This window comes from Eurosta solidaginis, chromosome X (genome assembly GCF_040869045.1).
Source record: "Eurosta solidaginis isolate ZX-2024a chromosome X, ASM4086904v1, whole genome shotgun sequence".
Lineage (NCBI taxonomy): Eukaryota > Metazoa > Arthropoda > Insecta > Diptera > Tephritidae > Eurosta > Eurosta solidaginis.
Window position 1 is genome coordinate 153223478 of NC_090324.1, and position 7379 is coordinate 153230856.

Below are 7379 nucleotides of genomic sequence, written 5' to 3' on the forward strand. Positions count from 1 at the left end.
TCCGAGTCTCAGTCTCAGTCCCAGTCCTAGTCCTAATCCCAGTCCCAGTCCGTCTCTGTTATACTTCCCGGAAAAAAGCATCGTAAATAAAAATACAGGCAAATTTATATACGAAATTTCAGGCAAATCGAATAGGACGTATGTAAATAGGTATGTGGGTAGTATAACTTCTTGTCTTTATTTCGGCTTCGCATACATATTTATCAGTTCTGCCAGGTTGATGCGGCTAAATCGAACATGACAATGGAAATTACTTTAAAGCTCTCAGCAACAGCTTTCATTTGATATCCATATTACACACACATTCTAGGGGTATCCGGGTCCATTTTTTGACCTATATCTCGAGACCGTAGTCACCCAGCGGTATAAAACTTATTCTTTACTAAAGCATACATCAACAGCTTCAATCTGATACCCATAATGTAAAAACATATTCTAGGTGTATCCGGGTCCACGTTTTGGGCTATATCTCGAGACCCTAGCCTCCCAGTAGTATGAATATTGTCCTGTACTATAGCACTCATCAACAGATTTCATTTTATATCCATATTGTATAAACACATTCTAGGGGTACCCGGGTCCACGTTTTGGGCTATATCTCGAGACCCTAGCCTCCCAGTTGTATGAAAATTATTCTGTACTATAGCACTCATCAACAGATTTCATTTGATATCCATATTGTATAAACACATTACAGGGGTACCCGGGGCCACGTTTTGGGCTATATCTCGAGATCCTAGCCTCCCAGTTGTATGAAAACTATCCTGTACTATAGCACTCGTCAACAGCTTTCATTTGATATCCATATTGTATAAACACATTCTAGGGGTACCCGGGTCCACGTTTTGGGCTATATCTCGAGACCCTAGCCTCCCAGTTGTATGAAAATTATCCTGTACTATAGCACTCATCAACAGATTTCATTTAATATCCATATTGTATAAACACATTCTAGGGGTACCCGGGTCCACGTTTTGATCTCAAGACCCTAGGCACGTAGCGAAAAAAAGGTAGACGTTGGCCGATTCTCGGACCTATCCAATATGTTCACAAAATTTCATGAGAATCGGTTCAGCCGTTTCGGAGGAGTTAAGCCTCTAACACCGTGACACAAGAATTTTATATATTAGAGATTACTTCAATTACTTTTATTTTTATTTTAATTATTGGACTTTATCATGGATGAAATCAAGGAATATTAAATTGATCAAAATAATTACATGATAAAATAGGGTTGTAGTTAAAAATAACATTTGATTTGCATTCAAAAAGTATTGATTGAAGGTAGAATGAAACCTTGAATAATGAAGGAATTTTATTGCATTTAGTTTCGACCTAACCTTAGGTAACATTTATACCCTTATTCATAATATTAATTGAAGCCAAAAAGAGGCCTATCATTGTTAATGATAAAAACGAGGTTATAAACTCCAATTAAAGAAGTAAGATGATCAAGAAAAAGCTGCTAACTTTTATCTTTTAATGGTTTAATTCCATTTATACTTCTATAATTTATATAGTTTATTAAAACATCACATTTTCATTGTAAAATAAATATTTTTTTTTGTAAATTGCATTATTATTACTTTAATTTATTCACGACATATACATAAACATATATGCATATACATGTTTATATATATACATATTTATATATATCATATTCAAACATTTTTTAATTGTCCAAACAACCCTAACAGGATATTTTATTAATCCATAAGTAGAAATATAAGGTATAAATCATATAGAGTCAAAATAATTAACAATTAAATAATTATTTAAAGATTTATTAAAATAAAATGAAGAAATATTAGAAATTAAATAACCTAATACCACCCCCATAAACATACATAAACATATATGCATATACATATTTATATATATACATATTTATATATATCATATTCAAACATTTTTTAATTACCCTAACAACTTCAATGTTATCCTCTAAATTTAAGCTATTTTAGTAAAATATTAATAATAAAATTATTAATATATTCATAAAATAAATAATGTTACATAAATTTTTAAATTATTATTACGAAAAGCAAAAAGTAATTGAGAATATTTAATTAAATTATTATATAAATTTTGACTGCTTAAAAATTCAGATCAACCTTGATCATAAGATTTATAAACTATATTTCCTAGTACTAAAGGGTAATTTATTAATGCATAAGTAAAAATATAAGATATAAATCATATAGAGCCAAAACAATTAACAATTAAATAATTATTTAAAGATTTAATTAAATAAAATAAAAAATATTAGAAATTAAATAACCTAATACCCATCGCCCCCCCCCCCCCCCCCTAAAATACAAATAAATAATGTCAAAAATTTTATATAAAAAGGCATACAAACTATATAAGGAGTAACAAATAATAATAATCTTAATATTCTACCGCATAAAATTCTTATAATTACTAATCCTATTATACCTCGAAGCATAATTCATCCTTCATCATTCAATATATTTAAATAACCACAATTTAACTCACCAATTACTGAATAATAAATTAAACGAAATGAATAACATACAGTTAAACCAGTTGAAAAAAAAAATACAAAAAATATCTAAAAAATTAATATAATTTATAGAAACCATTTCTAAAATTATATCCTTAGAATAAAACCCAGCTAAAAAAGGTATTCCACATAAAGCTAAATTTGCAACATTAAAACAAGTTGAAGTAAAAGGTATAAAACTTCTTAACCCCCCTATTAAACGAATATCCTGAGAATTATTCATATTATGAATAATAGCACCCGCACATATAAATAACAATGCCTTAAATAAAGTATGAGTTAATAAATGAAAAAAATCCAATTTTATAAAGCCTATTGATAAAATACTTATTATTAAACCCAACTGACTTAAAGTTGATAAAGCAATATTTTTTTTAATGAAATTCAAAATTAGCACCTAATCCAGCTATAAATATGGTTAATCCAGATAATAATAATAAAATACATCTTAATAAAGAATCTGATAATAAAATATTAAAACGAATTAAAAACAAGTAAGGAAGGCTAATTCGGGTGTAACCGAACATTACATACTCAGTTGAGAGCTGTGGAGACAAAGTAAGGGAAAATCACCATGTTGTAAAAAGAACCTAGGGTAACCCTGGAATGTGTTTGTATGACATGTGAATCAAATGGTAGGTATTAAAGAGTATTTTAAGAGGAAGTGGGCCATAGTTCTATAGATGGACGCCATTTAGGGATATCGCCATAAAGGTGGACCAGGCCTGACTCTAGAATTTGTTTGTACGATATGGGTATCAAATGAAAGGTGTTAATGAGTATTTTAAAAGGGCGTGGGCCTTAGTTCTATAGGTGGACGCCTTTTCGAAATATCGCCATAAAGGTGGACCAGGGGTGACTCTAGAATTTGTTTGTACTATATGAGTATCAAATGAAAGGTGTTAATGAGTATTTTAAAAGGGCGTGGGCCTTAGTTCTATAGGTGGATGCCTTTTCGAGATATCGCCATAAACGTGGACCAGGGGTGACTCTAGAATTTGTTTGTACGATATGGGTATCAAATGAAAGGTGTTAATGAATATTTTAAAAGGGCGTAGGCCTTAGTTCTATAGGTGGACCCCTTTCGAAATATCGCCATAAAGGTGGACCAGGGGTGACTCTAGAATTTGTTTGTACTATATGGGTATCAAATGAAAGGTGTTAATGAGTATCTTAAAAGGGCGTGGGCCTTAGTTCTACAGGTGGATGCCTTTTCGAGATATCGCCATAAACGTGGACCAGGGGTGACTCTAGAATTTGTTTGTACGATATGGGTATCAAATGAAAGGTGTTAACGAGGATTTTAAAAGGACGTGGGCCTTAGTTCGATAGGTGGACGCCTTTTCGAAATATCGCCATAAAGCTGGACCAGGGGCGACTCTAGAATTTGTTTGTACAATATGGATATCAAATGAAAGGTGTTAATGAGTGTTTTAAAAACGAGTGGGCCTTAGTTCTATGTGTGGACGCCTTTTCGAGATATCGCCATAAACGTGGACCAGGGGTGACTCTAGAATTTGTTTGTACTATATGGGTATCAAATGAAAGGTGTTAATGAGTATTTTAAAAGGGAGTGGGCCTTAGTTCTATAGGTGGACGCCTTTTCGGAATATCGTTATAAAAGTGGACCAGGTTTGACTCTAGAATGCGTTTGTACAATATGGGTATCAAACGAAAGGTGTTAATAAGTGTTTTAAAAGGGAGTGGGCCTTATTTCTATAGGTGGACGCCTTTTCGGAATATCGTTATAAAAGTGGACCAGGGGTGACTCTAGAATGCGTTTGTACAATATGGGTATCAAATGAAAGGTGTTAATGAGTATTTTAAAAGGGCGCGGGCCTTAGTTCTATAGGTGGACGTCTTTTCGAAATATCGCAATAAAGGTGGACCAGGGGCGACTCTAGAATTTGTTTGTACGATATGGGTATCAAATGAAAGGTGATAATGAGTATTTTAAAAAGGAGTTGGCCTTAGTTCTATATGTGGACGCCTTTTCGAGATATCGCCATAAACGTGGACCAGGGGTGACTCTAGAATTTGTTTGTACTATATGGGTATCAAATGAAAGGTGCTAATGAGTATTTTAAAAGGGCGTGGGCCTTAGTTCTATAGGTGGACGCCTTTTCGAAATATCGCCATAAAGGTGGGCCAGGGGTGACTCTATAATTTTTTTGTACGATATGGGTATCAAATGAAAGGTGTTAATGAGTATTTTAAAAAGGAGTGGGCCTTTGTTCTAAATGTGGACGCCTTTTCGAGATATCGCCATAAACGTGGACCAGGGGTGACTATAGAATGTGTTTGTACGATATGGGTATCAAATTAAAGGTATTAATGAGGGTTTTAAAAGGGAGTGGCCCTTAGTTGTATATGTGAAGGCGTTTTCGCGATATCGACCAAAATGTTGACCAGGGTGATCCAGAACATTATATGTCGGGTACCGCTAATTTATTTATATATGTAATACCACGAACAGTATTCCTTCCAAGATTCCAAGGGCTTTTGATTTCGCCCTGTAAAACTTTTTAATTTTCTTCTACTTAATATGGTAGGTGTCACACCCATTTTACCAAGTTTTTTTCTAAAGTTATATTTTGCGTCAATAGACCAATACAATTACCATGTTTCATCCCGTTTTTCGTATTTGGTATATAATTATGGCATTTCTTTCATTTTTCCTAATTTTCGATATCGAAAAAATGGGCGTGATCATAGTCGGATTTCGGCCATTTTTTACACCAATACAAAGTGAGTTCAGATAAGTACGTGAACTGAGTTTAGTAAAGATATATCGATTTTTGCTCAAGTTATCGTGTTAACGGCCGAGCGGAAGGACAGACGGTCCACTGTGTATAAAAACTGGGCGTGGCTTCAACCGATTTCGCCCTTTTTCACAGAAAATAGTTATCGTCCTAGAATGTAAGCCTCTACCAAATTTCACAAGGATTGGTAAATTTTTGTTCGACTTATGGCATTAAAAGTATCCTAGAAGAAAAAGGGCGGAGCCACGCCCATTTTGAAATTTTCTTTTATTTTTGTATTTTGTTGCACCATATCATTAATGGAGTTGAATGTTGACATAATTTACTTATATACTGTAAAGATATTAACTTTTCTTTTAAAATTTGAATTTAAAAAAATTTTTTTTTAAAAGTGGGCGTGGTCGTTCTCCGATTTTGCTAATTTTTATTAAGCAGATATATAGTAATACGAGTAACGTTCCTGCCAAATTTCATCATGATATCTTCAACGACTGCCAAATTTCAGCTTGCAAAACTTCTAAATTACCTTCCTTCAAAAGTGGGCGGTGCCACGCCCATTGTCCAAAATTTTACTAGTTTTCTATTCTGCGTCATAAGTTCAACTCACCTACCAAGTTTCATCGCTTAATCCATATTTGGTAATGAACTATCGCACTTTCTCGATTTTTCGAAATTTTCGATATCGAAAAAGTTGGCGTGGTTATTGTCCGATATCGTTCATTTTAAATAGCGATCTGAGATGAGTGCCCAGGAACCTACATGCCAAATTTCATCAAGATACCTCAAAATTTACTCAAGTTATCGTGTTAACGGACAGACGGACGGACGGACGGACGGACATGGCTCAATCGAATTTTTTTTCGATACTGATGATTTTGATATATGGAAGTCTATATCTATCTCGATTCCTTTATACCTGTACAACCAACCGTTATCCAATCAAAGTTAATATACTCTGTGAGCTCTGTTCAACTGAGTATAATAAGTAAGGATGGGACTGTCTTCAATAATCTTATCCCGTTCGTAATCTCCGAATAATCGGATGTATAAGATAAGAAATATATTGTAACGAATTTTCTGCAAATCCTCTTATTTGCAATCCTCTGCTAAGTTCGAATCACTAAACTGTTGAATAAATAACTCCAATTTTGAATGATGGAAAAATGGCCTTTATTAAGTACTTCACAATAACACTCAAACTGTGCAACGAATAGCTTAATAACCAAACTGATATCTTAAAGGAAACTGACTTTCAAAATAATAGTGCTATTGCTCGCTAGATATCGTCTTACTCGTAACTGCTTGACAATTCAAATCAAACTGAATTACTTCTTACTCGCCTGCATTGCTTTTATAGTTTACGCTGCATACTTCTAGGCTCTTCGATTTCCAGAAGTTACTAGTTGTTTCGGCTACAAAATCGCCAGCCACAACTACGTGCACAAATTATTGCTCTCTCTTGTGACAACTCAGATAAGGTATATGCATGTGTTTGTAGTTTACAGTCTCCCGCACACACATAAGCGTATAAGTAAATTCATCGGTGTGTGACATCTCATCTCTCGCTGCCTTGTATGTAAATGTTGCTCGTCGGAATGTGTACATATGTGTAGACGCAATTATTGATTCATAATGATTGAATTATTGATGTGCATTCACGTCACTGCTTAGATCGGCTTAGAGCTGGCAGCACTCCTTAGTTTTGCTAATATTCGTAACACTGCCCTCCACCTAAGTCTGATCGTCCCGATCAGACAAATCTCTCGATCTAAACGCTGCTAATCTCTCCAAATGAACCACTTTCATTTTGGTTCGTGGTTTGGTAGTGGTTTGTATGCGGTACACTACATCGTTGATCCGTTTTACAACTTTGTATGGGCCTTCCCAGTTACACTGCAATTTCGGGGACAAACCTTTTTTTCGTTGTGGGTTGTATAGCAGCACCAAATCTCCTTCCTGAAACCCTTCCGAATTAATTGCTTTATCGTACCTCGCTTTCATCTTGTCACTCATAATCTTTGCTCGTTGCCTTACCAGATCGTGTATCTCTCTCAGCTCTTCTTCTAAGACATCAGTGGATTTCTTGA